At 42.8% G+C, this 19,929-nt stretch overlaps 1 pseudogene; it reads right to left on the minus strand.

Moving 5' to 3' along the window:
* LOC137852927 (calpain-14-like) lies at positions 1 to 19,770 on the minus strand (annotated as a pseudogene).
* Positions 19,771 to 19,929: the final 159 nt, after the last annotated feature.

Below are 19,929 nucleotides of genomic sequence, written 5' to 3' on the forward strand. Positions count from 1 at the left end.
AAGATGTAAAACTCAGCTGCAAGTAAAAACTAACATTTAGCCAGTGTCTTGTGCCCAGTGTCCTCAGCCTGCCTTATCAAATCAAACTCTGCAAGTCTAGCTCTATTTTTCTCATCACTTCATTTCATTAGAGCTCATTGCTCAGTCCAAGCAATGGTTAATTTTCTTTTGGGAGCCTGGTTTTGACTGCCATTAAAATATCTTTATAGAAACTCAGGCTTTTAATCTTTGTTTCAGCAAACAGATGACAGTGGCAGGAGAACTGGGAGCACAGAGCCTTTTGTTTTTATCCTCCACGTGCTGGGTGCGATGAGAGGCTCAGGTCCCAGTCTGGATCTGTCCTTGCAGCCTGGACACAGCCAGGAGGGGTAACTGTAACCCAGAACAAGCTAGCAGAGCCTGGCAGACCCCTGAGCTGGGGGAGGCACTGTATGCCCACCTCCTCCCCTCCATGCCACACCACAGCACGCTAACTGGAGTTAACAGAAATTCTTTGATTGGTCTCCAAATTCATTGCTACCATTTTACATAATTTAATGAGTAGTATTAAAAAATGGCATCCCTGTACTGCCTTTCCACTGATTTCTCCTGCATTTTTTTTTTAAATTTATTTCCAGGTACTCTGCACTATTTAAAAAAAAAAAAAAAAAAAAAGAGAGAGAGAGAAGAGAGAGATCAGAGTTCCTTCTGCTGCTCTCAGCAATTTGTTCTTGCAGCACAGGAATTATTTGGTTACTTCAGCCCCTAAATTCTTTATGTGCCTAGTTATATGTTAGTTTTGTATATTGTCATCTTCTTTTTGCATCTGATACAATTAAAGTTCTGTGAAATTCAGCAGTTTAAAAACTGTTGAAAACTTGTGCACATTTGAAAACACTGATCTAGACACTGGAGGCTGTGAAGTGCCCAAGCTTTGCTTCCACGCCATACCCTGCAAAATCAAGAAGAGCAGCCTGAAGTAAAAATTGAGTTGTCAGCAGCGTTCATCTCAGATATTCAAAAATCTTCAGTCCTTCAGGTCAAACTGCTTTTGAGATGCTCAGGGCTATTTCTGTGGTCTGAATTTGTCCACGGAGGCTGGGAGTCATGGTTCTTCACAGTCCCCAAGGATGAGCATCATCAGGCTAATATTCTGATAGTGTCACCAAAAGGCAGGTAGTGCAAGGTAGACGTTTTATGTCTAGTTATAGCATATTTATGAGAAAGAAATGCTGCTTTCAGCTGAGGAAAACCAGCTACTTTAAAGCACCTATAGCTTTCATTTCATCCTACTTAATAAGCATCAGCTGCAGCCGTCATTCTCATAGCTGCATCTGCAGGAGCACGAAGATCTCCACAGCTCTCTCTGCAGGGTGCTCGGCTATTCACCCTTACCTCAACATGAGACATGTATAACTTGTTAGAAACAAGTCAGAAAAAAATGGGTCCTTTTCTAATATGGCTCTTCGTACCAATCCACATGCTGGGTCTTTTGAATCTGAAAATGTAAATCCTACATTTCTGTAAGGTTTGCTGTAACTATTCTGTCAAAATGCATTTGGGGAGAAAAGTGATTTTTTTTAATTGTGAGCTTTTTTAACTGATCATTTTTTAAATGGTGAGAATAATAATTGCTAGATTACAGTAGCAAATTTTCATAGAAAAACTTATTTCCTTCAAAAGCAGTAGCAAAGTCTATTTCTGTTGTCTCATAAAGGAGATAAAAATTTGTACAAAAAACAACCTCATCTTCAACCTGACTCTTACTATGAATTTGAGCTCCAAGGATGAAGTTGACCCTCCAGTTACAATGTTATTAGTGATAAATGGGACACGTAATTCACCCAAGAATCATTTTCTATGACTTTTCACTGCATTTTCAACAACAACAACAAAAGTAGGAGATTAAGTCCAGGCAAAGGGCGCTCTTTCTGCTTCGTATCTGCAGACACCAAAATGACAAGTGGGTGCTTTGCAACCAGCATCGGTCTCTGGCACTGCCAGGCTAAGTAGCATTAGTCAGGATTTTGCAGTTTTCATGCCTTTATCTGTGGAGCATCAGCTTCCTACCTTCGATAATTGATCTGAGCAAAACAAAGGTCTGCCTGGACTGGAGAGGAGAGCAATGGAGACATTTGTTTCCCCAGAACAGGTAGTGTAACAAATCAGTCCTGACTGTACTGATAAATTGAACTTCAAGCTCGGTGCTACTGCTTTTCAGGCCTAATCCTCTGTAAGACACAGCAGGAAGGAAAGGCAAAGGTAACCATTAGCACTTCTTTCTCTAAGAGGGAAAAATATATATTTTTTTCCCTTTCTCAGTGCAATATTTCAACTTTTTTTTTTTTTTTTGAGGATGATGGCAAGAGAAGGGGAGAAGGGAATGTGAGGGTATGCATACACAGATGGCAAGATAACAGAAGAACTGCCCAGTGATCACTGGCTCCTTGCAAGCCTCTGACTTTGGGACAGGATCATAACTCAAGCTCCTGGATGCTAGCGAAGAAGAAGCATTGTTTATCAGAAAGATCTGGCTCACAACAGTACATGAATTACAGAGCAGTAGCACTCTAGTACACAAGGCAGAGAGGAGCTCATTGTCCAGATTCAAGGCTGGGCTCCAGGAGACAGAGGTTCTGATCAGGTCTTGACTGCATAGCCCCACGCTAAACTCATGCCTATCACCCTTTCCAGGCACTGAAGAAGTATTTGTTTTCCCTGCTTTTCTAAGTAGATGTCCCCATCTGGACAGAAATCCTGAAAATGCAGAGCACGTGCAGTGAGGCTGACCAGTACCTCCTCTACCCCAGCTGCATACTTAATGTGTGCAATATCCATACCCAGAAAACCTCCAGCATATGCAGTAGTGTGTCCTGCTCTAGCTGATTAATTTGTTTGCCAGGAGTTCCTTTCAATTTCATGTCAGTATTGCTGTCGCAGTATACTTCATCATCCAGCTCCTCTTCACATGCCAACCATTATTTGCCATTCCTGTTATTTGCATCTGTCTTTTCAAAAAAAAATAAAAATAAAGTAAGACAGGCCTCTATTAGCAATACCCTGCCCAAGTCACAGCCTCACTTTTCTTTCATTTCTGTTAAATGAATAGCACCCACTGCAAAGCTCAGCATCTCTATAAATGCTGTGGTTACAAACAAATGCATCCTTCAGCAGCCTTTTAAACCATTTTTCCTACAATGCACATTGTAAATGAAGAGTAATTTATCTTCAGAATTGCCCAGAAAATGTTATTCTGTTAGCAACATAAAAGCCTCACAGTGTCTGAGTAGGTGCCATGCCAAAAACATTTTGTTGTGAGCCAGATAATTCAGTTTGAATTGTACACAGTTTGGTATAATCATTCCAGTAAAGCATTCTTTACAATTCTGTAACAGCAAGTCACATGGCTCTATAAAGTTTATTGCTGCAAATGTTTAGTGATTCATGGCATGGCATGAATTCTGCTTCTTTCCTGGATCAAGTAATCAATAGCAAAATAATCTCCTTGCAATTGCATTCCTCTGCATTAAATAGGTATGAAGTAAGTAAGCACAAAATGTGATATAAAAAACAGGGTGTACAGAATTAAAATGAATGGCTATTTGAAGCTGGGTGTCCTGAAACCCCATTTTGCACATGGGCTGAGGACATTTAAACTATGTCCTGCATACTCTCGGCCTTAAATAATTCTTGCAGAGCAGATTGTGTAACGAATACAGTTGGGACTAACAGATTTTCACCCCATCACATCCAGCAGAGTCCTGCTGCGAACTCTGTACTTCCACAGACACTCCTAGCCACCCAGGGCCATCCCCACTGGCACCAAGGACCATCTTTAAAGCACACAGAAAGAGCAAGATCTATGTTCCCTCAGACAACCTTTTGGTTCTTCTAGCGCTGCTCCTACACATATTAAATCAGTGTTTACAACATCACCCACTGAGTTGAGTGCAAGTTAAATCAGGCTTAGTTAGTTTGCTCCACTGTGTTCAGCTGCAAATCACAAAAGGGAGCAGAGACCTGACAACTGGGAAAGGGCACATGCTTTGTGATGAGAGCTGCTAAAATAGCCTCTCCAGGAGTCTGGCAGGATGCGACACATCTGCTCAAGGGCCTTAGATGTCCCTGCTCCCTCTATCATGTCCTGCCTCACAGTCTGAACCCTAGGGCTCCAGTGACACCACAGTGGGCCACTTAATAATTGATAGCTCTATCATCTGTTATAAACAACAACAAATACAGTTACCTAGCTATCCAGTTCTAACCGTTTTCTCATAAAACCTGTGAAAATAATACTGTTAGGAACAGGCTATTCAGGGGAATAAAGAGCACACAGCTGTTTATATTGTTCAATGCCTCCCGATAGGGAATACATACACTGTTGGTTTCTCTCTAAATATTCTTGTGCAGCTTCAGTGCAGTAGTAAGCATGTACCTGAGTCCTTCTCATCCCTGAATCTCATGCACTCTCTAAAACTGTATTTATGAGATTAAGCACTTCGATTCCCTAACGCTACAGCCTACATGTGCCTGCATCACTTAAAATCTCTGTCCCCCTCTCTCCTTTATGAAAAGAACTAATATCTAAATGTCCTACAAGTCTATTTGCCAGACTGCTCCCGTGTCATGCTACAGAGAACATCTATTTCTTGCCAGTCTCCAGCGACTTAAAGACTATATGGGATTACTTCTCACTATATTGTTCTTTTCAATCTGCAGAGCCAGCCTACTGCTTCTCTGAAACAGATCTGCAAGCATCACAGGCTCCATCCCAGCAAAGAGCTGGAGGCCTAGTCCACAAATTAAGTTCACTTCAGTAGGGCTATGCCGACTTATAAAAGCAAAAGAGATGGTTTGAGTGCTTGTAAATGACTCTCCCAAGTCATGGCTTGGTAAGAACATTCATTCAGATAGTTCCCACAAGCACACACACTCCTGCCCTTCACCCATGGGCCTAGCAGCTACAGAACTGGGGTTTCTTTTATTAGGAGACAAGGCACTTTGGGCGGGCAGTGATAGTTTTTTAGTATCTGTTGATGGACCTGCTTTCCACCAGAGTGGTGATGCCTTTTGAGCCCGCTGATGCCGTCACATCCACAGAGTCCTGTGGCAGTAAGCTCCAGGCGTTCATTGCTTCTCCTGTATAGAAGTTTGTCTGCCCCAGTATTAACATATTCCCAAGCTTTGTGGCCAAACCTGCTGCATGGAATCAGTGCTGTACATGTTGCCCAACCTCCCATGGCCGTTCTCTGTTCCCCGTGCTTCTACACCCAAACATCCCTTGCACATCCACATGCTTTTACTTTCACACTGCTGCATCATAGTTCTGGAGCAATTTTGCCTGGTGGCTCTTGCACACATTTACCTGTTCAAAACGCTTTGTTAAGAAATCCTCCCAGATCTCATCTTCTCACCTATCGACAGCTGCCTTTAGGGTTTTAAATAAATACAAAAATAAAATAAAAAATAAAAATAAGGAAGAAAAATGTGGCCATCCAAGATACAGTTATTGAAGACACTTTTCCAGGGCTGCATTCTCCACTTTCTGCATAAGCAACCCCTCTGCCACTGCCAGCAGGATCCCCTGGCAAAACTATGGTGCATTTAAAGGCATTGTGCTTCCCCAGTCTCAAAAACAAGCACACCGCAAGAATCACTTGTGTGGGCCTAGCTCAACACTTCCCAAAAGCGTAAGGCCAAAAGCGGTGCTTTAGCCACTAGCATCCCGAGCTAGGAAAGGCCCCCAGCCAGCCTCTCCATGAGGCAGCGTGCTGCATAGTCCTCATTCTATCCCAGTGAACCATGACGACCAGATCTCCCCACCATGCCAAACAATCAGGGGCTATCAGAGGAGCAGCAGCATCTCACCTAATAACACGCCTCCTGGAGAAGACCTGCAGGATGAATTCCGATTCCTGCTGAGACTCCAGAGTGGATCGAATAGACACCGTGCTCCAGGTGGAAGTCGTGAGTCACCTCCCATTCATCGAGACTTGGTGCTTGTTCACAAGGTGATGCCAAGTGAAGAACGCTGGGGACAGCTTTCTATTGACTTCCTGGTGCTGTTAAGGGAAGAAACACAGAAGAAATGTGTTCTGCAATAGCTGAACAAATGAACAAAAGGCACACCTTTGGCTCACCTGCAGCTAAGAGCTTATTTTGTTTACAAATTTATCATTAGTCTTCTCTTGTTCCCTGTGTATGGGTTAACTGACTTCAGATCCCACCTACCCTGCTTCCAGAAGGGCTGAGTCTCTGTGTTTCCCAGTCACTTTACTTAAAGGTAAATCCTCAGGTATCTTCAGCACTTCCAAGGAGTAAATTTTAACAGAAAAGCTATTGCCCCAAAGAAGCTCAGTATTGCCAAGTGACCCAAGGACTCCTGCAGACCATTTCATGCCAGTCACTGCCCTATCTTTGCAAGCAACACAGCTCCTGCGATGAAAGAAGCTAGTCAAAGTACTTCAGCTGCTTACTTCTGATGTTCATGTGCAGGTTCAAGCAGGAAGAGCATGTTCTCTTGCCCATTTTGTGTTAAGGGGTATGATGTGCTACTAATTGAGTCAAGAGAGAAGGGTCACGCCCAAGGCACCCAGAAGAGCCCAAAGCACCCTTCACCATTGCAGAATCCCAGACTTCCTCCTGCTGTGCTTCCTTTAACCCATCTCCCACTCTTCAGGGAATACATCCACTCTTCCCCATTTCCCTGGCTCATCAAGTCTGCAGTTAATTTACAGATCATGAGGTCTACAAAATGCATCTTAAAATTTCACAGAGACATCTTGGGGAAAGAGCGCCAAGAGACATCTTGTCAGCAGTTTAGTTTAGTCCATATGGCTTACAAAAAGAAAAGGAAAGAGATCAGAGAACTTCAAAGCTGACTCATTCTGTGTTACACATGGCAATCCTCAAATTTTATTATGTAGTAAAGAAGCAAGTGTCTGCTCTAACAGCAGCATCTATCAGTAGCAAAAGCACAACTAAAGCTTCAGAAAAGGACAGCAGCACTGAGATTAAAATATTACCATCCACGGCATCGCAGTGAAACAACATGGGTGACAACATTGCCACCTCGTGGCACAAGCTTTGGAGAAACGACAAGAAAAAGCAAAGCAAGCAAGAACTTCACAGTTACCTTAAAAATAAGACAAAAGCTCTTGAAAGTTGTCCATGTCCCAAGAAACCCTGGGAGATCTGGTAGTGCCTTGCTTCTCCCTCACTCCTGCCATTTTAGAGCAGTGCATCTCTGCCACGTCAGCACAGCCTCTCACATCATCAAGTAGAGAAGGAGAGCAAGCAAGCAAGGAAGGGCTGCTCTAAAGCAGGTCACATATTACCTCGAACTAGCTGACACAGGCTGAAATCAAAGTGCTGTTTGTAAAAGCTAAGGGCAAAACCATGGGGTGACTAAACCCATGTGGCCTCAGGTTCATGACTGAGGACATAGACTTCCCCTATAAAAGGATGACAAATCCCTGTCTCCATGTATCTCCACGTTTATCCCTCACTGAGCACAGGCCCACTATGCCTTCAGCCATGGCAGACTCTCTGCAAGCATACTGGGTCCCATGAGATATAGCTAAACAGCTCTGGTTTTCTCCAGCAGAAACCAGAAACGCTCCCCTTCCATCAGCCAGTTCCTCCGTGTGCACACACAGCATACAAGTAGTTAAAATATGAAAATCTAGATCTGTTCTGTTGGTCATCTTTCTGTCAAAGGAAGCATAATAGGAAGAGTGTTTGGCATAGTGAAGGAAGGGGTAGGACAGCAGAAGAGGCAGCTGGGAGTCATTTAAAAGGCAGGCCTACATTACTGTGTTCATTATGCTATTCAACAGGAACAGCTGGTGTGCTGTCATCATGGGACTGACACCCAGAGAAGTTACTGCTCCACAGGCAAGGTGAAAGTCAGTAATATTCTCAACACCTCCCTGTGCTCATCCTTCTCCTCCCTACCCCTGAGCCTCCTGCACAAATGAAGAGAAGCTGGGACAGAAGGAACATGCTCTGGTTCCAGGAGGAACAGGGCAGGTCTGGAGTTGACCATGGACTGGAATACAAACCACTGTCTTTCATGGGTCCTGTCAAAAACATCCATGCAGATGCAAATATACAGCCCATTTATCTCAACTTATTTCCCCTGATGTCATACCCTAAGCTGCCAGGATGGAGGACTCCTTCACAGTCACCTCGCTCTAACACTTTGCAGCATGTGGAGAACTTTGCCTGGCCCCTCCTGTGACAAAGGGCCCTGAAACGTGCTGTTTAAAGCCTCCTGAATTGCTAAACTATCACCTGTCACTTGGCACGGCATCCAGATTGCAGCAACATGGTCAGCATCTGAAGTTCACACTGTATTTCCTCTGGTATTGAAAGCACTGAAAAGCAGAACCAAACCAGTTGAAGCTGCATGTGTGAAGTGAGCCCCTCTACACAAGCACTCACTGCTGGAGAAATACAAACCTATTGAGTCATTGCTTTGAAACCAGAGGGTCTGTGCAATTTATCTTTATGTTCCTCTTCACACTAATTCGATCCTGAAGATGGCAGCATCTTTCCCCCAAGAAACTTTCCCTCCCGCTTGGCATCAAGCCTTCAATTTTTTAAACCCACCTGTCACTTCAGTCCCCTTTCCATTCAATTCTCCCCCACAGATCTCACAGTCTCACCAGGTTTTTTGGTCGATATTGACTTGTCACCTGCAGAGCACAGTAACACTGTGCTCACCGAGGTCTCAGCAGTTCTCATCTGGTTTCTATCACTGCACTGTGCCAGGCAGCGACACAGATTTTGTTTGTTCTCACAAATGCTAGCAAGGATGATATTTTATTATGCTATGAACATGCAACTCTCAATGCAAGCACACAGAGATCAAGATAATTTATCTTACCTCGCTGGAAGTGAAACCTGAGACCTCACAGATTCCTAATTTGGGCGCTTGGCTGTAAATTCCTCCTCCTTTCCAACATCTGTTCATTTTGTGCTTACATGGAAGCAGAACTGTGCCGCCGTGAAAGCAAAGCAGAGTGCAATGGGAAAGCACACAGGGTGACCACACAGACTAGTGCCTCCTGAACTGGGATGCTACAGTGGGAAAAGAGGAAGCCAGGCTGACTAGGAATTATGTTGGCAGCATGCAGCTGAATGGCTGACTGCACAGCAGCTCCACCAGCTGAGCTGACCCCCTGACTCCTGCCTATTCCTTCACCCCATCAGAGGAGCTAGTTGGACTGACAGACATCGCTAACAAAGACTGTAACTAAAGCACTTCTGCTGTGCTTGGGAAGCTCTTTGGCGTTTATTACTTTACTGTTCTATCCCATTACAAAGATATCTTTAGGGTGTTCCTCATAACACTTCTACAGATCAGTGGGGTCCAGCTCTGCACAGGAGTACTGTTTGATTCCCTTACTCTAGCCACTTATATTTCCTTCTGCTATTTGTCATGTTTTGGCCTTTGTATTCAATTAACTTTTCCACGCTATTGGCTCTCCTCTGACTTCAGAGGAAGGCTTTTTTACCCTGAGCAGGTTTCACCCCATCCTCCTAGCATACCAAAAGGCATACCCTTCCACCCTTAACAGCTAAGACACATTTGTAGGTGATGCTCTCAGCAGAGCTCTGTGAATAATTCCCACTCTTAGAGTTATACTGATCTTGTCAAGGTCACAGTACTCAACCAGATGCACTTGAAAGGGAGTCTTCACAAAGCACAAAGCCTTTTTTAGCCTTAGACTAAGAGAAAGATATCAGGGGAAGAGATACCACAGCTGCCCTGATTAAGGGCTTAACCTACTGTTGCAAAAAAATAAATAAATAAATAAATAAATAAATAAATAAATAGTTGACATGCAAACAAGCTTTGACCCAGGATGTTAGTGCTACTCTTGCCTTTCTAATATCAGTTACTGTGTCAGCATAGCCAGCAACAAGCCCATTTTTCAAGACCTTTGTTGCCTGTATATAAGCAAGAGAACCAGCAGGAAAATAAACCTTTTTTTCTATCTCTACTCACACAGCAGACTCACATCAGTCTCAGAAACATGCATCTGTGTAAGCAGTGACCCTCAAAGCAAATGTAGAATGGTTTGAATGGCAAAAGCAAAACAAAACAAACATCTGAGCTCTTAACAGACACATTTTTCCTAACAGCCATATTTTGCAGCATGTTTGGAATTGGGAGTATGATTGCAAGGGTCCTTTCATAAATTGTGGATCTTTGTCTTTTCCACTTCTAAAACGTCTAGGTTAGATTATAATTTAGGGCTTCCCAATAGCTGAAGTATTAGTATAAGGCTTGGGAGCAAAGATTTGAATTTATGTTCTGAACCACACCCCTCTCTGGTCTTGGCTATAAGCTTATTCCATGAGTCTGTGTCTAAAAACCAGTTCCTAAACACAATGGAGCTGAGGGCAGCAGGGAACCAATCCACGTTCAATCTTTAACCTTGAGAATGTGATTTCTTCGGGAAGCCACATGTGGCAACTTTGATACTTTATAGTAGTAACAATGACTAGCCGAGCAGAGGCAAACATGTCTGGAAAGGCTTTTAGCTGTGAAACCATTTGATGTCACACTAAGTCTTACCCCTAAACACATCTGGCAGCCCATGAGAGATCTGCTGTAGGTTGCACTTCTCAGGGTATCCCTCAGATCAGGAGGAGCTACTGCAAGCTTGATCCTTCGATTAACACCACCTGTGAAATCCACAAAGGTGTCTGAAATTTGCCCAATCTGCAGATCTTCATAGGCAAAAGATCTTCATAGGCAAAAGATCATAGGCATAGATCTTCTAGACAAAAAATATATCAATATATTCTTAGGCTTATAGTCAGAAGATAGGTTCTTTAATAACTCCGCCTTGCCAAATGTTGCCTGAGGACTTCACCATGCCTTGAAAGCTCAGTCTCCAAAGTGATTTTCTTCACTGTTGCGGAGGAAATTTCTCTTTTTGTTTTAATGCTACCAAGTGAAAATAACTGAAGTTTCTCTCCTTCTGTACAATCTTTCTCTCAACATTAACTAGGACTTTTCCCTGCTCTGCTAATTTTACCATGTTCAGATTATTTTAGCCTATGACTAACAAATTCCATCAGTTATGACTTGTTGCCTTATTCTTAGTCCCAATAAACCACTCTAAACAAAACAACCCAAAGAGAAAAGGCAGTATTTTCAGCATACCGTGTGAATGGTTGAACGCTTTAACAAGTTAAAGGTTTTGTAAGACCCCAGAGTAGGTACCTCTATCAAGACCAAAGCTGAATTTGTCTATACATCCCCAAAATCAAACTTCTTGCTCTGAGGACAATCCCCCAGGATATATTTGCTTTCATTTATATCCTAAACCTTAGGATTTAAACTCAAGGGCCTGGATTAGCAACAGTTACTGCAGTGAGAGCTTTTACTGTTTAAAAATAGAAAGATGAGAACCATTTGCAACGCTCCAAATGTGGCAAGGCCTAGAAGATGCTTTTATAAACAAAAACGCATAGCCACAAAACAATGTGATTCAGACAGACCATTTGCATGACTTGGAACGAATCACTTAGCATATACCTTCTCCAGAAGGGTTCCCCAGAACACATTCTTATAGACTGAAAAATAATAAAACTAGCTTTTATCATCAACCACCTCAACCCATTCACGATGTGACAGAACTGTTGGGGGAAAGGAACAAGACCACGTTTCCCTTACAAGGAACATCCCTTTGAAGCAATGGGAAAGGAAGAGTTGCTTAGCAGTGGGCTCAGGATGAGCTGTCTTGGGAGAGGACTGCATTAGATCAGTGGGAGGTACTGACACCCACAGATCCAACTCATCAGCCTCACCCAGATGGAGGAGAAAATGAAGCGTGTGTCAGGTGTAAAAGAATATTAAATAGCGAAATTAGGCAAAACAGGGCTTTTGGGGAAGGAGTTCCCAACTGCAGGCTGCAAGAGCTGAGCAAGACCGTAAATTTGGGAAAATATGTTCAAGCCCCATTGACTTCTGCCAGCACGTAAGACTTTTGTCTGGATTAAAATATGGATAGGGCCTAGCTGGAGAGAAGTGCCAAACTAAGGCATATGCTCAGACTGGTTCAGAGCGATGATCCTTCAGGTCAAGATATCCCCTAGCCACTTGCTCTTGACCAAAGGAAACCCTGTGGAAATTATCTAGGGGTGTGACACAAAGCATGACAGAGGATTTCTGAAGACCTCCTAAATCCTCAGGAAGCAAATGTACCTGGAAGTGGAAAATACCAACATATTTCCTCCAAAATGTTGGTTTTGTGGCACTACTGGAGCCCTGATGGAATGTCAGGGCTTCCAGGGCCACCAAGCACCAGCAGTTTTCTGTGCCAAGACAAATGGAAACGTGGCTGGCAGAAAAACAAGACCTGCCAGCTAAGTTCAGAGCACCATGAAGATACCAGAAGTGCTATTGTGCTGATGTCTTTATAATGAACCATGCATATAAAATGTGACAATCCAGATATGTGCTTTATTTAACCAAACCATGATTGTTCTATAATTCTTCTTTCATGATCTTTTCATTTGGATACTATTTGTTTAAATAACAAATTTAACAAGAACAACTTGTCAGTGGAAACATTGTTTTTTACTGGAATTACACATTTTTTATGTTGTCTATAAAATTACACTATTAAAAAAAAAAACTTTCCCTTTTTCCTTTGAAAGCATTCACTTTTTCAGATGAGAAAAATAATTTCCAATGGATCTTCCAGGCAAAGCTGCACTTTGTATTTAAGGGCTTAAAGTAAAATTAAAACTTAATAAGAACCAATTTGGTCCTGCCCTACCTGTTTTGGAGATGCCAGTATGTTCTTCTACCTCAGGTAACATGGTATAAAAACGATTTTTTCCAACTGTAAAGCTAAGAAGAGAATGCACTTTCACTAAGACTCAGGTGTGAAGATTGCAAGTCTCAGATTTTCCTGCTTCTGTGTTGTCTCCATTCAGTTGTCAAGCAGCAACATTACGGACCAAGTGTACGTGGCCACTCTTTATTGAGGCAGTAGCAGACAGAAAAGCAACAGAAAAGAGTGTTGGTTTCATATGGTGGAGACACCTCTCAAACCTCTAATTCAACCTTGAAGTTTGTCAATATTTTTACTGTGCCTGTCCCATCTTAACAATTGCTTCATCCACACCACACAAAGTAAAGCAATAAGGGTGTGTGTATCTTCTATTCTATGCCGGGATTTATACAGTCAATATTCCACCCAAAATGTTATATTGTATAAAAAATCTTACATATTTAGACAAAGGAGTTTCCTTGCCCATCAATCCTTGGCAGAAACCCAGTTGCTTTCTTTTTGCATCCTAAAATACTGGTGTTCTGTGCAAAGCCTGGGAAGCACATGACCAAAAAAAAAAGAGAGAAAAACAAGTCACTAATATCTCTTTGAGCATGAAGTAAATCTTTGTCTGCAGAGCTGCAATCTCATTAAATGAAAGATGCAGTAGATTTCGAGTCTGGAATGTAAAAAAAAAAAAAAAAAAAAAAAAAAAAAAAAAGTAAATGATGCAAACACTCCTTCTGCCTGTTTAAAAGTTTCAAGATAATGAAGGTAGCATCATCCTAGCAGATACTGTTCTAATTCAGGTACAACTCCAGCGCTGTCACGTGCTCTGGCTAATCTGACACAGGCCTGGGCACACATTTGTGTTTGGTCTACATTGGGTTTGGTCTCAGATAAGCCAGTGGAGCTTAGACATATCAGTGTGGTTGTCCATCAGTATCTAAGAAGACAACCCTTCAGCGCTGCCAGCCCAGCCCCTCCATTATTGTTGACAAGTTTCAGTCAAAGAGGCTTCAAGGGCAGACTGTAACTGTTAACCTTTCTGCTAACCTGGCTAATGTCTCCCTAATTTGAACGACCATCAAGCTACACATTAACTGATATGTGCTGAAGAAGTTTCTATTGCCCTGACAAGCGTGTCTCTTGACCAACCGTTCAGGCAGAAATTATGCTATTATTCTTCTCCCCTCACAGATGCCTCTTGGATCAAATCAATAACCTAAGCATCAAACTTTCATTTCGCTCTTGTGAGCCACAAATTGCTCAGGCTAATTTTCTCACTGTTGGCTTCCCCTTCAGGCGGTAGCAGAGAAATGGCAACCCCTCAAAAGGCCTTGACAGTAATTAGACACCAGCTCCTATCCTTGGTGAATTTGGGTGCTCGTTTCACAGGCCATCAGTCACAGATCCAGCAAGCTACAAGCCTGCAGGCCAAACAGCACGATCTCAATGTTTTCTTCTGCAGCAAAGGGACTGAAGGATGCACAGCACCCATCCTCAGAGAGTCTTTGCTGGGCTAAGTTTGGCATCAGAGCAAAAGGCAGCCTTCCTACGGCAGTTTTAGAGCAGCAGAACAGTGGGCTGAGAGAAAGAGGAGGTTTCAAGCCCATTCCAATATACCTGGCATGGAGGGACACAATGACAGACCTGAAGGCCTTTGCAGAGGCCAGGACTTGTGTTGACCTTCCCTTCCAAACACAGCTATGCTGTCTCAGCTCTCTCAGCCTCAGAGACCGGCATATCTCAACTTAGGCACCTGAGGATGGCATTCGTGCTCTGCCAGCAAGATCCTGACTTTAAACCATCTGCAAGACACAATTCTGTCTGAAACCCTGAGAACCAGAGCTGCTATTTCCAAGCCCTCCTGCTTATTTTGTAAACGTGCCTTTTCCTTCCTATTGATTTTCAAGAGTTTATGAGAAATTTGGCCCTAAGAAACTGGATAAATCTGATAGAGTCTGACAACTAGAAAATGACTTAGCTGGGAGATGCTATCTGTTATTGCCGACAATATTTCCTTACAGACACAGGAATGTAAAGAGTACGTGGGCCTGAAACTCTCAAATAACTGCATACATTGCTTTCAGGATGACTGGGTTATCAATGTTTTGCTCACCAGTTCAGTAAGAACAGTATCACCATTCCTACTAACAGGCTAGAGCTAACAGACCTTATCTAACCATGCTAGAAGCCTGTCCTGGCTAGCAAGACTTGCTATCCATTTGTTATGGGAACTTGCTCAGAGCTTGGTACCAAGTGTCCGTTGTGACATCCAGTTCAACCGTGTGATAGCAGGAAAGGCCTTAGAAAAACAGGCACAAGATGAATATAGACGCTCCAGAACTGAAAACAACTCGCTGCAGGTCAGTTTTTAGTCACAGCAGAAGCTTAACCTTGAGGGCTGGGAAAACACTCCACAAGTCCGAGAAAGATTAGACTAAACAGTTAAGTAGGAAAAAAGAACAGACCAGCAAGAGGATAAGGCACCTGCCGCTGCCTGTGAAAGTAACAGCCTCCAGCATCACAACAGTACGTGGGCAATGGGACAGGGGCCGAAGGTTAAGAACTGTCTAGAAACTCAGAAATTTTCTAAAATATCAAAATCGTGAATTCTGGGGGAGGAATTATCACCATGAGAACCATCATCACAGAATCACCACCGGATCATCAGAACTGCTGGCACACCGCTTGTTCCAGGGACACGAGCACCCCCACTCCCTTCACATGCTCCCCCTGCCTGCTCCAAGAATTACGGGATCTAAGCTGAATGAAGTTGGTTCTATTTCTTGACAATAAATGCTTCAAACACAGTTATAAACCTGTATGTACTCCAACTTCCAAACTTACAGCTGCTACTGTAAGTGTCATCTCTGACAGCATTAAGGCCTGCCTAAATTAAAGTCTAAAAGTAAGTTCACTCAATGCTAACACTACTCACTGGCTATCGTTTGATCACCCACTTACATGAGAGCTCTGAAAATCATTTACGTGTAGCCTCTTTCACTGTAAATTTCTGCAGTTGCTTTCACAGTGTTCCTGTTCTAATAGAGCTGGTGTGAGCAGGGAAATTCTCATCTGTGAGCAGGGGTTTATTCTTCAAGCACATCTCTACCAAGGCCTGGTAGTTCTGCTGGGCAGTGGGTTGTGCTTTTGAAATGAGCACAGGTGACTTTATTTATTATTTATTACTTATTTTATTATTTTATTTTATTTTATTTTATTTTATTTTATTTTATTTTATTTTATTTTATTTTATTTTATTTTATTTTATTTTATTTTATTTTATTTTATTTTATTTTATTTTATTTTATTTTTTCAGGGAGGGCAGCAAAGGCACGGCACTATCTGCAGAAGATATCTGGCAGGGATAAATTCTTCCTTTGAGGAGATCTCCCTTGAGGAGTCTTGCCCTGCTCAGTCCTGCTGGAAACTCCTTGTTTTTTAGGATGAGGTGTGTCTTTTCCATAAGAGTTCCTGATCGTTAAGTGTAAAAAGTAAATTGGGGGTTTAAAATTTTTCTCTTTAGTCAGAAGAGGGGGATGGCGCCTGCAGGAGAAGTGGGGCTCTATTTAATTGTAACCTAGCACCGATCTCTGTGTGTTCAAGGCTTTACATTCCAGTGTAGAAAGTATTCTTAGTGAGAAATCCAGCAGTGAGAAATCCAACAAACACAGATTATGTTGTCCTCCCACAGAGAGCACTCATTTGTTATAAAACCACTCTACCAGTGATCCACAAGGCTTGATTCTCAAGGGCAAACAAAAGAAAAGTCTTCAAAATATAACCCTGGAAACAAAAATTTTATTTTCTGTTGTACGTTAGAAATCTAAAAGCTGAAGGATTTAAGTGCCTAACACTGTGTACACTTTTTTTTTCTCCAGATGTAAAGTGTTGTCTCTCCCTCCAAACCTTGCCTTTTTTTATAGCCATTGACCTTCAGAGCTACAACTACATGAACAGTGGACAGATAGATATAGTTAATACAAAAATGAGAGGGGGAAAAAAAAGGCCTGGAGACTGACAGCACTTCATAAAGACAGTAAAAACATGTATTTATGAAGAAATCCTCATTTTGTTGCTCCCCAGGAAAAGAACCAGTGGGCAATCGACATATTTTGAGCTATACTGAAGAGCAAATACTTGAGATCTGACTTTTTTTTGCATGTGCAGGACATCCACAACGCCTGATAAAATCATTGTAACCCTTTTACCAGTTCATACCTCAGTCTGGTATTTGTAAAACAGTTAAACCTTACAAATAAGCTTTGAAACCAAGAAGTAGTATGAAAAAATAATGCCTTCAAAAATGGAGGTTTAAATTACCTGAACATGTAGCCTTATTTCTAAGAAACTGAGCCAGAAGTTCTGGCTGTGTGTGTGAGAGTCAGTGATGCAGTTACTTTATATGTTTTGAACCCACACACACACATCTTATTTTTAAGTTTCTGCTTGCTGCCTAGCCTCCGTCCTGTGTACAAGCAGGACCCAGACACAGCAGTATATGAAGAAATATACCTGGAAATCACGTTTACTCCACTCAGCAATGTTACTGAACTAGACTGTCAGCAATATATATAAACACGGTTTCCCACCATGTCCTCTGACATGGGTGGAGCAGAGTGTGTACATGTCTCTTCCAGACATTTCATAATTTCTAAGGGAAAGCAGCCAAGCATAACAGACAAAGGTTACAAGCTTTAGATGGAAGCTGTGAACTGGTGGGCTGGATGGATTTGATCCTCTATTCTTTGCACATTACCCTACTTAGTATGTTTGCCATCTAATGTAACTCCTTCCAATAAATCACTATCCTATGATCTCCCCTGATCTTGCTCATCATCTTAGGTACCATGAACTGGCTGGTTCCTCAGTCTTAAAATAAGAATCTGAAGAATTCATGGGAAATTCTTCACTTTCGGTAAAAGTACTGAACCATCAAGGAATTCTCTGACAGGCACTTACTCCCTCTGTGAGAGGATTTATCTCAGACAACATTGGTGCAGGCTGCATTTGACAGCTCAGCCCAGCTCCTCTGATTTAACAAGGCAATCTGTATCCGGGCTGAGGAGCTGTTCCTGATTGTGTGGAATAAAACAAATGTTTGCATGCAAAATAGTAAATTTTAAGGTAAGCAGAAGGAACAATGGAGTGCCACCTTTTACAGCCATTCTCACTATACAGCAGAACATGAACTGCAGAAATTACCACTGGTTGGTCAAATGAAAATGTGACTGCATTGGGCTTTGTTAATCTTTGTTAGTCTCTTAACACACATTATGAAAAGTGCACTTGCAGGTACAACCTAAAGTCTTTGCTTAAATATGGTGGTGTATTTCAGAAATAAAAGCTCACATTTCTCTCATATTCCCTGCATTCGGGAAGGGTATCAAGGTGGTCTGGGGAAATTTGCCATCAAAGGCTTCCTGGCCTGACCTATTGTCAGCTCTGAGAATATCACAAGAAAGCACTGAAGAGCAATGGCAGCAGTGTACAGCTGTATATGGAGCCTCAGAACAGCCTCTGAGGAGCAAAGTTCCTTAAATGGCATAACTATCTAGAAGATGAAAGCAACTTTTTCTTACAAAACAAGGATTTTTTGCCAAACAATTTCTACAGGGTCTTTCTCAGGAATTTTCATTAGAAATAACTGATCAAATTCTTAAAGCCAAAATCTCAGTCTATTTATATTTAAAAAAAAATAATAATAATGAGGGAAATGAATCTTAAAGAAGTTTTAAAATATTAATTCTGATTTCAGACTAGCTTTAGGCATTGGCAGTGAAGCAGAAGAGCCTGACCTTCAGAAGATACAGTCAACTTACTATTTTCTTCCAGAAAAAGAAAACAGTCAGGCTGCATGGAAGAGCTATCTGTGCAAACGCATCCCATCACAGAATTGTGAAAATATATCTTCAATCAGATGCATAAATAAGGACCCCAAAAGCACACATAAATCCTGTCATTCCTAGGAGGGTCCCTGGCTGCCAAGAGAGGAGAAACACGTTCAGTGAAAACTATTTTATTACCCTTTCTTTGTTCTCTTCTCATTCAACAGTAAGGTCAAGTACCTTAGTGTTCCCCTCTGAAAATCATCCACTTTTAATGCAAAGCTGCATCTCATCTCCTGCAAGAGCTGAATTCCTCCCAGCCTGTGCTGGACACAAATGGCTGGGAAAGGGCAGGGACCCCTGACATGGTGGAACCTCTTCCAGAACTGCCTCTTGCCACATTTCTTGGACTCGATGGAGAAACTCAAGTGAAAAGCCGCCTGGAGATATTTCAGGAAACATTCCTAGCTTGCAATGCTTTATCCCAGAGGACCAGCTGTAGCTATGAAAGCAGGGCAGTGTGGCACTACAGATGGGCAGTCCTGGGGACAAGCCCAACCACAGGCAAGTACTGCACCATTTGTTCTTCAGCTCTCCTCTCACCCTAATTTGCGAAGGAATAAAAGAACATGGACAGAGACTACTTTGTCTGTCTCACCTAAATAAATAGTGAGTTATCCTAGGTGCGGGCTGCCTCTGTGCCAGGGGAGTTTTAGGTTGGATATTAGGAAGAACTTCTTTACAGAAAGGGTTGTGAGGCATTGGAATGGGCTGCCCAGGGAAGTGGTCAAGTCACCATCCCTGGAAGTCTTTCAAAGACGTTTAGATGTAGAGCTGAGTGATATGGTTTAGTGGAGGACTGGTTAGTGTTAGGTCAGAGGTTGGACTCGGTGATCTTGGAGGTCTCTTCCAACCTAGATGATTCTGTGATTCAAGACCGTCCCTATCAACCTGTGACAAGTGGCCACAGCACTGCATCAGATTATCAGAGGGCAGCCACCCTGCTGGACACCAGCTCTGCCAGGTGCAGCTCAGCTAACAGTGACTGATGGGCAGCCTGAGCAAGTGCTGTGCTTCAGGACCAAGCCACGCACTGAGGGAGCTGCTGTGGGCGGCAGGGGCACATCTTGGTTCAGAAACAGCGGCTTCCCCGTCATGTTTGCCCACTCGGGCGTTTGCTTCTAGGCGAGGGAGACGAGGGCTAAAATGGCGGACAGGCACGGGGAGCGGGGGCGCCACCAGGGGGCGCTGCGCCCGGCGGGGCTCCCCCACCCCTTAGCGCCTCAACATGGCGCCGCCCAGCGCGGCTTCACCCG

This window comes from Anas acuta, chromosome 3 (assembly GCF_963932015.1).
Source record: "Anas acuta chromosome 3, bAnaAcu1.1, whole genome shotgun sequence".
Taxonomy (NCBI): domain Eukaryota; kingdom Metazoa; phylum Chordata; class Aves; order Anseriformes; family Anatidae; genus Anas; species Anas acuta.